Source organism: Siniperca chuatsi, linkage group LG11, assembly GCF_020085105.1.
Source record: "Siniperca chuatsi isolate FFG_IHB_CAS linkage group LG11, ASM2008510v1, whole genome shotgun sequence".
Lineage (NCBI taxonomy): Eukaryota > Metazoa > Chordata > Actinopteri > Centrarchiformes > Sinipercidae > Siniperca > Siniperca chuatsi.
Genome location: NC_058052.1, coordinates 13,634,567 through 13,648,214, shown reverse-complemented (window position 1 = coordinate 13,648,214; position 13,648 = coordinate 13,634,567). Strand labels below are relative to the sequence as shown.

The 13,648-nt window shown below is 37.8% G+C and overlaps 1 long non-coding RNA gene across 2 annotated transcripts; it reads right to left on the bottom strand.

The window, feature by feature from the left end:
- Positions 1 to 1,730: 1,730 nt before the first annotated feature.
- LOC122884550 lies at positions 1,731 to 13,621 on the bottom strand. 2 transcript variants are annotated; one of them, XR_006379913.1, is made up of 2 exons: positions 13,535 to 13,621; positions 1,731 to 2,110 (listed from the first exon to the last, which is right to left on the bottom strand). It is a non-coding gene; the product is annotated as an uncharacterized LOC122884550 (long non-coding RNA). The 2 variants fall into 2 exon arrangements; XR_006379912.1 differs by lacking the exon at positions 13,535 to 13,621 and adding an exon at positions 2,702 to 3,623.
- Between the last annotated feature and the right edge of the window lie 27 nt (positions 13,622 to 13,648).

Below are 13,648 nucleotides of genomic sequence, written 5' to 3'. Positions count from 1 at the left end.
GTTAAAAGTTAGAGGGTGACAGTGGAAAGAAGTAAAGATCAAATGTGTGTAGATATGTCCATTCCTATAAATAGACCAGAACACCATTTGAGTGATGGGAATGGGAAAAGCAGTAAAAGGCAAGAATCTAGACACGACCTACCCATGAGTCCAGGTGACAGCAAGAGATTGTTAACAGGAAGAGGACATCTTAGAAAGCTGCGGAGTAATGCAACAGACAGACAGACAGAAAGATATCAGTGTCCTGCCAACAAACATCAAATAAGTGGTGGTTGGCAGTTTTTGGAAGAGCAGAAAATCTTGTGAAAGCAGATGAATAAAAAATAAATAAAAAGATCCTGTGTATACTAACCCATTTAAATGTACCAAGGCCAATGTAGTAAACCACGCAAAAGCTTCACTGGCTTCAGGGTCTTTGCTGACTGTATAAAAGCAAACCAGTTGTAGCAAGAGTCTGGAAAACTCCTGAATGATGTCACAAAGTAGAAAAAAATATTCAGTTATTAGTGAGTTTCAGCTTATTTGCCTCCTTAATGCAAAGGAAAAGAGTAGCTTTGGTAGGGTGGTGCAGAGTTGAGAAGACTGACATTTCACTAAAGTTCCAACAGCTAACAAACTTTTTTGGCCTGAACCTAAACTTGGAGCCAATAATTTAACATCAAACTCTCTCTCTCTTGCACACAGGAGAGACTGCTTACAAGGCATTTAGTGCAATAAACTGGTCTGTCTGCTGCTCTATTTGGCTATCCATCATAATCAACTAACTCATACACTGACAATAAATACTGAGCCATAACAGCCAAGCACTCATTGACACCATAGCACACCCTAAACAATGCAAACCAGACAAACCAGCAAGCTTAACAAACTAAAGTAACTTGCCAGTTTGCCTTGATGTGAGAGGAACAATGACAAACAGCTATGAGGAATAATGTGATCTGTCTCCTACAGATTACATTTATATAATAGTAAAATACATTTTGTAGGAAACATAATGACTCCTCAATTATATTTTAATATCAATATAAGGAGGAAATAAATGAAATTATCTGGCAACTCTGCGAACCCCACCGCCACCAGAGATGTCGAGCAGACACATGCCAGCAGGGGAATAGGTGAGTCATACAACTTGCTATAGGTGAAACTGAATAAGTGAAATGTCTAATGGAATACATCTTTACCCCAAATATAAGAGAAAATGTATTAGACAACACTGGAGACATTCCTAGATTAAATTGGAGAGACGTTTTTATATTTAGGCGAACAGGGACCTTGGGGTTAGTGTCGAGAGTGATTTGCACACAAATGTGTCTGCAGAAAGTCAGACAATATCCAAATTTGCCCAAATCTACAAAAACAGTCTCTAAAACTTGTATTTAGTAATATATCCAGTATTATCCAAAAGAACTCCATAATTTACTGCCAAAAAACCCTATAGTCTAAAATAATTACTCAGTATGTTTATTTATTGTTAGTGATGAAAAAACCTGACCTGTGATGCACTTCAGATACTGACTGCTCGCTATTGTGTTTTAAAGGACAATCGCAGCCACAGCAGCAACACTGTGTTCCCGCTTCATCTTCCAGAGCCCGGGCCCCACCGGAATACGTTAAAATACCCATTATGTAAATATTGTAATTTAAAAAAAATGTTTTATATTGGACTAATAAAGCATTGTAACAGTATCAACCTTGTTATTGCTGTATCATAAAACGAACCAAACCGAAAATCGGGTGAATGTGAAAAGTTTTTTATTATTAAAGCTATATACATTTTGAAATATTACAATATACACAATTACAATATAACAGAAGTGTATAGTGACTGTAGTGTCAGTCAGTAGTGTAGTGTCAGTTAGGCCTACACCCTATTTGGGCGAAAGCCTACGTATCAGCCGTGAGGATCTGGAATACGCTCCTGAATCTTCAAGATGCAGCAAATGGGGATCACAACCCGGTTGCCTTGCACACATAGTGCGTCTTCCTCAGACAGACCAAAGGCGCCTCTGCCTATCTTTCTACCACGACTGTGTCCTGGTCCTCCTCTGCCCGGCCCGCAGCTCTTCCTCCTCCCCGACCTCGTCCTCTTGGTTGGTCTGCCTGATGTGAACTGTGATAGAAAATTATAACAAAGTTACTTGCACAAATCAGACGGTAACAAAGTTCTTATTGACAACTGCAGCTTCATAGCTTGGGTGATTGACAATTCAAATAACTTGCTCCCAAGTTTCCATTGGCAAACTTATTGGCTTTACAAACACTATGAACAATTCCCACTCGCTCTGTTCATGTTTGCAAATTATATTGTTAGAACTCAGATAACCACATGTGTTTTATCTGGCCATAGCTAGCTAGCTACAATTTTCAAACACCCTATTCATACTGCCATATGGGTGTAATGTATCGTAAATCTGTGACTTCAGTAGATGGCTAGCAGGCTACATTTTTTGCCAATGTTTTGTTTTATTGTTGTTACGGACAGATCAGGCCGGAGACACAAGGAGAATAGTGAGTACTTTATTAATACAAAAAGCGTGGATATAGAATGAGGGGAGAACTACTGTCCTTGGTCTGGAGTTGGCTGAGATCTGGCGAGGAGGGGGAAGTCCAGATGGTAGATCCAACTCGAACCAGGAGACTAGAGTAACACTCACTGTAGACAAGCGACACTCGAACCCAGGAGACGGAGTGGAAGACTCACGGGAGACGGGAGCTCAACGGGGACTGGAGCTGGAGTGATCACACACGGAAGACTGGAGATACACTGAGACTGGAGCTGAAGTGAACCACACAGATGACAGGAACACGAAGGAGCCAGGGAAGAGGTACTGAATAGCAGTAGCAGAGAATGGGTAGGTTTCGGCGAAGGGAGTCCAAATTGTTCTAGGAGATAGGTGAACTAGCGTTCTGTCCTCTACCATGAACGAGACCAGACACTGACTGAGGTGAGGAGCTGTGTTATATAGGGAGTAGAGTGGCTGATTATGTGCAGGTGTGCTATGGGTGACAGGTGCTGGGAATCAATAATCAGGTGAGGGAGTGCAGAGTGACGGGGAAAGAACAAGACAGACTGTGACAATTGTATTCAGAGGTAGATGACCCACTGCTTTCCATTGCTGCTGTGCCTAATACTGTTGGAAACATGGGGAGGAGGGAGGGGAGTGCTAGTCTGCAAGAACAGACAGGAAGTTAGCATAAATGCTGATATTGCTTACAGCCCCATTAACCAAAGTGCTGCTGTTGCCTATACCTAATCATACACAGGACTCATGATGCAAACCCTGGTCTCTGGTGTCAAAGTCCTGCCCTTTGTACACCCACTGTCCACCCAAACCACCTCCTACAACTTCCACCTCCAGTAACACATAATCCACGCAACAAATTAGTAGTATACACACATCATTTCTAGGAGACTGGGTTGAGGTGTCCTCACTCAAGTTCCCACCACACCACCCCACTGCAAATCTAGGTGCCACAGCAACTGAAACTCCACCCAAAAACAGAGCTTTTTGGAATTGGTCTCCAGAGTGGATAAATCTTAATATACCAGCTTGGTGTTTCAGTATGTGTATGAGGAAAATTAAGCATTTGTCGCCTCTAACTCACTCATCTTTAATATTAATATAGCCAAACACACAGCAGAGCTGTTGTCCTTAACCTGTATTTATATTGATTATGTCGATCATAAAATAATGATTTGGTCAGCTGGGCTGTCCCACTCCTCATTTCTTGGCTGTGATGTGCAGTTTTGTTTACCAAATGAAAAGGGGATGAAGAAGAAGAGATTTTAAGTGTTTTCTATTGTTTAGGTGTTTCACTGTGGGCAGAGGTCTGTGTGCTAGTGTGGACACAAATCACTTTCAGACGAAAGCTATTTTAAAAATTAAACAGCCTAGTGTATACGTAGTCTTAGAAAACCCTCAAAAAACAAACTTGTCCAGCCCTCAGGATTCTCAGCTACTCTGTTAACTGAGGCAATTTGACTTAATCTGGAGTTATACTTTAATTACCATAACTGTATATTTGTGTGAACTGTGTTAAACCAGCTTTCCCTACCTCCTCCTACAACAAAACTATGACAAAGACACCTACGTCAACTCAGTCTTGCCTTTTATTACTTGAGCACCGCCCACTAACACACCTGTTTCTTCTTCCACACTTAGCACCTTCTATGTACCCACCTGACCTCTGGATTCCCACAGTCTCACACTAAACAAAATAAGAACATTTGAAACAACACAGAGATATACTGAGCTTTGGTCTTTACACAGTTGTGTAGCAGTAAAATATTTTTTGTCAGGTCAGGTAATTTCTCTCTGAATCTGGGAGGCAAAAAAACTTTGGCAATAGGAAGAAGACATTTGTCCTCCAAGTTTTATCTGGAATCTAAATGATTCTAAATGTGTCTTATATTTTGTTATATTTTTGGCCAGTCAAACGAAACAGTGAACAGTCAATTGTTTTAGTTGAATTTGTCACCTCTCTTAAATGCATAATGTTAGTTATTCCTTGTTTAAAATGTACCAAATATGTTAGAAAAACAAAGACCGTGACCACAACTGACTAATGCAATACCAATTATTGTGGTAGTTTTGGTGTTGACACTTCCTGTTTTATTTTGTAGTAGTCTCCTTCCCTTGTGTGTCTTGTGTTTTTACTTCCTGTCTGTGTTTTCCCTCCAGTTTTGATTGTTGGTCCTCCCTTGATTGTTTGCACCTGTGTCTCGTTGTCTCACCTCCCCTTGGATATTTAGTCTGGGTCTTTTCTTTGTTCTGTGTCGGATCATTGTGGTACACATGGTGTTGTTCCTTGCCAAGCCCTTGACTGTGTTATCTTGGATTCTTTGTTCTGCGGTGGACCTTGTTTGGATTTTGGATTTTGGATTTTGTCTGCTCATTACCTGTCTGCTCACCTCTGCCTGTTCTTGCCTACATTCCACCCAACAATAAACACGGTAGTCATCCAGCTACTTCCGCTTCCTCGTCATCTGCTTTTGGGTCCACATACTTCTCTACCTGCATATAGCACCTCACATACGACAATTATTGCATATTAAGCAACTCAGAATTGCTTGTGGCAATATAACCTAAACATAAAATGTTTTAGATGATCCATGATTTTTTCATTGGAGGTTGCTTGAGCTTTATTATCCTGACTCCCTACAGAACATCATCATGGGAGACAGTGTGACACATTAAGTCCGCAAATCTCCTGCAGACAGGGCTGTAGTGCATTATCCCTGACCTCTGCAAATCCAGCATTCAATCACATGTTTTTACTGGCTTACTATACATCACTTCATCAAAAGAAACGTTCAAAATATCAATAGTATTTCATTTGGTCCAGAGAAATGAGAGAATATATACCCTCTTTCAAACAGATACAAAAACCAAAAGCATTTTTTATTTACTGTAACTGATCTTACTTGACATCCTCTAAACATTAACCTATGCCAAGTGCTGTCTAAATATTACAATAGGGTAATTGTCTTTGGCTATAATTGTGCACAACCAAATATTTGTATTGCTCTCATTATTATTGCTTTAAAAAATTTTATAGCTCAGAGAGACAACTTCACTGAATGTAACATTATGTAGGAATTGGTGAGTGCAACTTTTTCAATGTTTTCACAAAACTTTGGAAGTGATGTTTTTGTGAAATTTAGAACTGAAACGGAGATAATGATGATTATTAATTTAAATTAAATAATTTATAATAAATATAAATTTATAATTTAAATATATCTTTAATTATGTTGCATGCATGCAAAATCAGTTAGACTTGACATTCAAGATAATGTTATTTGTTATGTTATTTTTGCTAATATCTCTTGGTAACCAATAGAGTATTGATTAGTTGGTGTCTTTGTAAAGTAAAAGGCAGTACATTTTTTTCAGTACAACGTTTTTATTGCCCTTTAACTTTAAATGCAAGATATGGACAAAAAGCCCTTTGTGGGTGCAGTTTTCAGCACTGTAGCAACAGACTTGCCTTTCATTCAAATAACTGACGTAAATTGGCTAGCCATCAAAGGGTAGATACTGGACATTGTTGGATTTTCATTAAGTAATGTACTATTATATATGAGTCATGATCTATTTTCAAACAAATTTCAAATGAACACTGGATTATTGAAATGTAATTATGTCCATAATTATATGTACAGAGACTCAGGAAATGAATTAGATTAAATAATTTCAACTTCACTGTACGTATGTATCATGGAAGGAGGGTGTGGTGAGCAGGAAGCAAATGTCTTCTTCTCTTATTGGTTTACATGAATCAGTGGCCTGGGATAGTAAGACATAAGTATAAGATACAGAAGTCAGTTTACTTTAGTCATTAGGGAGTCAAAGATACAGTCATCTTTGGAAGATTAGATTCTAGAAATTATATTTAAGATTAAAAATACTGTTTCTAAAGCCTATAGTATATGTGAAGTTCTACATCTTCTCAATGTTTAACGTGATTTGGACTTTTGACACATGATTGAAGTTTGAGGTGGCTATCAGAATACTGAAGCATCTTTAACAATCATACATTTAATTGAATCATAATGATTAAATAAATGCACATTATTTGTTACAACTGCACAAGTATTAGCAGTCATAAGAGCATTGAATTTAACCTGTAACTTGTTTGCTTTTACTTTGCCTGAGTTTATTGTATGTAAAGGGGGTTAGAGGATAGCATTACTTTCATCAGCTCTCTGAGCTCAGCTTTCACTTTCTCCACTGTCATTGACATATTAAAGGCTTTTTCTTTCTTAGCCTTTATGCCATACCCCTCAAACTCTAATGACGCCTTCAACATGCACTATTCCTTTTAATCAACAGAATTGCATATTTGTAACAAATAACTCTGAGCAAATGAAATTAAAGTATTTTTGAAATAATAAATAATTTCTGCCCTCCGAATAAAATAAAGACAAAGCATGTCTTTGTGTCAGACAGGTGTGAATTGGGCTAATAAGCTACTTGTTTTATTTAATTAAATTACCTCTGCCACTCTCTGTTTACAGAGTAATTTATTATTTGTTTGGTACCTCATATTCAATTCAATTCAATTCAATGGGGATTTCTTGGTGAGATGTATTTCAAGACAGAGACACAAGGATTTTTGTAAACTTCTGAAACAGACAATCCGAGAAGCCTGCCACGTTAAGTTTGAACTCTTTTTTCATTCTTCACACCACTATTCCTATGATTAATTGCATCAAGAGACAGATCGTGTTCTTGGAGCGAGATAAGGGAGGAATTGTGACGCAACACGCTGCAGGCTTTTCATACTGCCTTTAAGTGTGGCCACTTAAACAGCTACAAACACTATTGCCTTTACATGTGGTCACCAACACGTCATGCAACCTTGTTTATTTCAAGGATATGAACCATTTGGAAGTTAAAGGAACTGCAGTGCAGATGGAATTGAGCATTAGATGTGAGTAGAACATAAAAAAAACTGTGGGTGTTCGCACAGCCACATACAGATGGACTTGTTCTCTGTCAATGTGCTTCTTTGATATTCTGCTCTCTAACAAGTGTTCCCAGCTGGAGAACAGTGTAGTCTGACAGCATGCGTTGGTGTTTGAAAGCACCATTCTGACTGAGAGAAAACCAAAAATAAGATGTTTTTCCTCATCCCAATCTCCAACTATGGCTGCAACCATTTTTCTGCTGCTGGTGAGGCTGAAGGGGATGTGCCTACCTGAAACAGTAACACAGAGCAAAACACAATGAACAGATGTTACACTGAATAAAAAAAGGCTTTTAAAAAAGTAGTTAGATGAGTGCAGTCAGATATCATTTTTTTCATTTAAGAATATTTCAGTGAAAAGTGTGCTGCATGAAAGAGCTTTTCATTTTGTGAATTTGTCATATAATGTAATTTGTAGTGGAAGAACATACTTTTCACTTAATTCATGCCCCCACTACATGTGATGTTTATTTCAGAGGTCATGATGGTTTTGTCTCAAATTTCATCTTTCTCTTTTGTTTGCTGCAGTCCTTTTAAACTCATTTGACAGTTATTTACAGAATGACTGTGAAATGAGTGTTAAGTGATGGAATTACTGTCATGATCTGGCTTGAATACACCATGCACATAGTCACAGTTGATGGAAACATGGGTTTTGCATTATTATTACAACTTCTATCATGTAAATGTTATGTTGACTTTTGATTGAAACAGGTGGTACGTTGACGTTACATGTTATTTATTTATTTATTTGGAGGATTTAATGTTTCAGTAGCATCCTTGTTATGTGTATGCTAAGTGTTAAATAAGCATTTTGGGAAATGTGCTTATTTGCTTTCTTGCTGAGACTCATGTCTTTACACTAAATTTGAAGCTACCGCCAGCAGTCAGTTAGCATATCATAGCACAAAGTCTAGAAACAAGGTGAAAGAGTTAGCCTGGCTCTGTCTGAAGGTAAAAAAACCCAGCACTTCTAAAGATCACTAATCAACACATTATATCTTGTTTGTTTAATCCATACAAACATCGAAGCATAAAAATGACATGTTGCAAAGATATGTGCGGGACTATTTCTTGGCCGGTTGTAGTGACTTCCTGGAGTCTTCAAGGGTTGCCTGGTTAACATTAGGTGACAACAAGACTCGTGGAAGTCACTGCTTCGGATTAAACCAACAACATATAACGTGTTATAACTATATATGGATTGGGCTTGTGTTTTATTGGCATATTTTAATTTCATAGATTCTCATAGCAGCCAAATATGTATAACTTAGATAAAACTTTTAAATTGGAAACTATAACTCATTTCATCTACAATATTATCACTTTTGGATTCAGGTAGATGTGAGATCTCTCTGACATTAATTTCATTACCTAAATGCTTGCACTCCCCATGATGACTTCCCTTTTCTAAAACTAATAACTACTGATCTTTTGCGGACCGCCCATTTCTTCATTTGTTCCATTTCTGGTTTTGTATTTTAACTTCCGGTGGCTAGCGCTGGCCATAGTGAATACATGTAAACAGTCGCGGTCCTCAATGGTTCAAACAGCTACTATACATTTCTCAAAGTGTTCACATTTTCAGGAGGTCACATGACCTGACAACACCACATCCAACACAGATATCTGATTAAAAAGACGATCTTTGGTGCAAAGTTATGTTCAGCGTTAACTGGCTTATAACTAGCTCAACTTGCTCAACTAGTTTACTGTGTGTTGCAGCAGCTTGATGTTTCTAAGGTGACTATTTTCAAGAGTTCTGATGCTAACTTATCAGAATGATGATTCAGGTTATTAAGTTATTGACATTATTTGCATCATTTCACCTAACTATGTACATATTCTATTGATAATATCATTTGGAATAATTCATTCGTCATTCTACACAATGCAACACATTTCCACTACTGGTGCAGACAGGACGTTACAAGACAAAATAACGTGGGTCAGAGCACTTCCTTGTTGCTGAAATGCACAAGGTCTATATCATTACATAAGTTAGATGTGATTTTAAACACTGGAACAACAAACAACTGTCTAGCTTAATAGCAACTTTATGATGCAGGAGATTATGATACAGTACATTTGTCCTATAATGGGACAGTCAGGATTCTACAGAGGAGGTAAACTTGAGACATGACCACGTTATGAATTGGTGGTGACAGTTTGGTGCCCATTTAGAGGTAGAAAAACGCTGACCTCTGGGATCTGAGGAGTGTCGATGGTTGGTGTGCAATAACAGCAGCAACATAAATTGCAAAGATATCATTTTTCATGAACCAAACAATAATACTTTATAATACTTTACTATCATACTTTACTTACTACATTCACTGTATTTAAAAGGCAGTTTAAAGGTCTGGCACCAGGCTAAAGCTGCAGGCAAAGGTGCCACACTTTGCTAACATTGGCTGTATAAACAATAGTGTTGAAGTAGTGCATTACTTAATAACGCGTTTAGAGTGTAAAATTTGAATTTCAGTAATTACATCACAGTTATTAGTCCCAGTAACGCTCCGTCACTTCGACATATTGGGGGTCAGCTTGTTGTCTTACCGGGAGTTTGATAGTGGGTTAATATCAGTTTGGTGTTTGCCTTCAGTGTTGAGTATGATCCAGGACATGCTAGATTATTGGTGGTGTGGAGAGACAGCTCGCCTCTTCCAAAAGAGGTGAAATGTAATTAATCAAAGGTTTCAAATAACTTGCCCAACACAGATAAACAGGCTAACTGTAACCTCAGAGTCACAGACTGCAACAAACTAGAAAAAAGCAGAAAAAGCCAGGAAACTGCAAGTTTATTTACCAACCAAAACAGTTAATCTATAGTGGTCCTATATAACTTAGCATTATGAAACATGTATTGAATTAGAACCAAAAATACAAATGTAGTGTATTTATTCATCTGCCGCAAACAACAGGGGAGAACCAATTGGGAGTTCTGGGTCCCCTGATAGAATATTTCTCAACATAAGTGATGAGATTAAGAGATATATAGAAAGGCAAGATACCTGCACACCTGGCCTCTGTTTGCTTTGACGTATTTCTTATGTAAATTTATTTTGGGCAAGTGGCAAGTGTAGCTGTAGTTTGTATAGCAGTAGTATTTGATTGCTGTGGCCTCACCACATTTATTACCTTCCTTGTTCTACAGACCAAACTCCTTGTCATGATATAAACAACCAAACAAGGTATTATCAACCATCTGTAATAAAATGAGTAAATAACTCTCCTTAATGTATTGAAATGTGTGCCTGAGTGGAGATATTCAGATCTTGCATTCAGGTGACACCTTTGATGTTTTTTATGTGAACATGCTATTAAATCGCTTACATTTTAAACATTATTATCATCATCTAGAGTGTTGATTTAAATGATACTTGATGAAGGTGTGAATTGTGATGAATAGACTAAGAAATTAAAATTATAATTCTGTGTCTACTCAGTCTGTTGTCTCTGTAGGATATTCCTCAAAAGACAACTATCTAAAATATTTCTTTTTACAGTCAAATACAAAAAGAGCTTGAACTCAAAGCTATGTTGGCATGATACAATATTATTAAATGCCTTTGAAATTGATCCATCCCCGTAGTATTTAGTGTCATGCTGATGTTTATTCAAATGTCAGTCCTGCCTTTAAGTTATTCGAAGCTCTTCACGACGACACAACAACATGTCACATGCTCAGACTTGCCAGCAGTAGCCAAGAACAGCCTGAGGAACTTATCATGGCGACTGCATCGACTAGCGATTGGGTGTCACAAAAGGTGACTCACAGGGAGGCTGCTTCAGGAAAATAAACTCCCTGTGACTTAGTGCATACGTTACTTAATCTACACACACCCAGATTCAAGACACAACTAAACAATGGTGCAGGTATCTTGTTCTTCTTTTCAGGTGAAGCACTGTGGCACTACCAGAGGTGTTTCAGTCTTAATAAAGTAAGAGTGTCTACATATCCAAGTTACACATCACGCACTGTGTGATAGAATATCATGATTGTATAGACATAGTTTCCTGTGAATCCTTGTCAATTAATGAGTCATTTGGAAGAAAGGGGGCCAAAACAGAATAATGTAATTCGATCACAGCAAATATGTACGTTTGCAAATGTATGTTATCTAATTAAAGTATTTTGCCTTAATTATCATGTTATGACAATGGTGACTTAATTTCCTCACTTTATCTCAGTGATATCCATGTGACACAAAAGAATGGGCAGTAAAAGAAGAAATTACCTTTCACATATTACTGACATTCATTCAATTGAGTTAAGTTGCTATGGATGGATTTATTTACAGATCAAATTCAAGTGATTTGATAATATATTAATGGTCTTTCAACGAATGACTGACAGAGTTTAGTGACTGCCTGTTAACCATATTTCTCATCAATCTTCTCAATGTCTCCTCTGATGTAGCACATTGTGTAGCTAAATCAAAAACATGATAACCATCTTTTATTAAGATCGTTACTACGTTACGTACTCTGTTGTTTTGTCTGTTATTTTGGGAAATACGCTTATTGGCTTTCTTGCAGGAAGTTAGATGAGAAGATCGACACCGCCCTCATGGACGGTAGATATGATGCTACCACCAGCAGCTGTTGCCGCTGGTTTCCAGTCTATGTGCTGCAATAAGTGGTATCGATCTTCTCTTCTAACTCCTGGCAAGAAAGCGAATAAGCATATTTCCCAAGATGTCAAATTATTCCTTTGAGTATTCTTAGTGATTAAACTGACTGTTTTGGCTCTTTCTCAACCTGGAGTTGCAGCCTGGGAAAGTATCTTTGTGAACACGTAACCACCTGTGCAGTGTGTATTTGCATGTCCATGTATTTGGTGGTGAGGTCATTGTGTGTGTGTGTGTGTGTGAGAGAGAGAGTGCGTGTGTCTATATGCTACAGCCTGTGGGAGGACTGGTGTTATGGACATGGACTGACCTGACAAATGCTTTGGGGCTGAATGTGGAGATTGACTGACGCTGGATGACATCCAGACTCTAAAGTTTCTCCACCACTGGAGGGTTGAAGAATTCCTGTCACACTGGCTTACGGGCAGTATTGGTGTCTGATTAACACTTTTGAAGCAGTAACATTTGATTTTGAGAGTCAAATTGAGAAAAACGCGTGCCTGTGTGCGCGTGCACACACACACACACACACACACACACACACACACACACACACTCACACAGACACTTTAAATAAAAAAACGAAGGACTAATCAAAAACGCCAATTTATTATCACTTGCTGTGAATAATTTAACATGACAAGTGTCGTTTTCAATTTTAAATTTCAATGATTGCAAATGTAATTAGTTTTTCAACCTGAACTCCCACAATTTTACCTTGAGCAAGGCCAAAATGATCAATTCATTCAGTATGACTAAAAATGCCTGATATATGTTCAGCAAAATAACTACATTTATGCATGCGACGCAATCTGCTTTCAGATTCAGTCAGAAAACAAATATTTCAGGTGAATTTGTTCAGTTAATCTTATTTGATTTCTGCTTGAATCTGAAGGAAATGGTAGCGTGGTAGAAACATTTAGAGTTGAAGGTAAACATTTGTAATGTTTTGTGTATTTCCTAAATGAAAATGACAAGCCATTGATAAGATGCAAATTTTGCTTTTGTAGAAGGGTTTTGTGAAGAGTCTTTACAAAAAAATGTGCACATAATGTTATGAATGTATGTTTGCAGTTTGAGTGTCAGCAGTGGAAATCTTTACCACAACAATATGTTATTTTTTAACACAATTATGAATTATGAGTGACAAAAACATTACTAAACTATCAATTGAATCTGTCTGAAACATGAAACTTTGCACAGCTATATCCACAAAGCCATGAGCATACAATATATACTGTAAAAGGACATGAATGAATGAGTGTGAATATGACACATTGTGACACACACTTTGCCTCCTTGGAAAGCTGCTACTCAGAGGATTTTTGTGCAATTAATACAAAATAGATATTCAAAAATACAACGAACATGTCTGGAGGATTTTTTATGAGTGAACATGTACAGCCATTGAAAAAGGTCACACTGACCTTTAGCCTTCCGGGTCCAGTGCCTCTTACCCTGAAGTTTTCATCAAAACCTCTTTATGTTCGTCATTATCTTGATTTTCGTCAGAGTGAACTTTGTCCCTGAAGGGAGGAGGG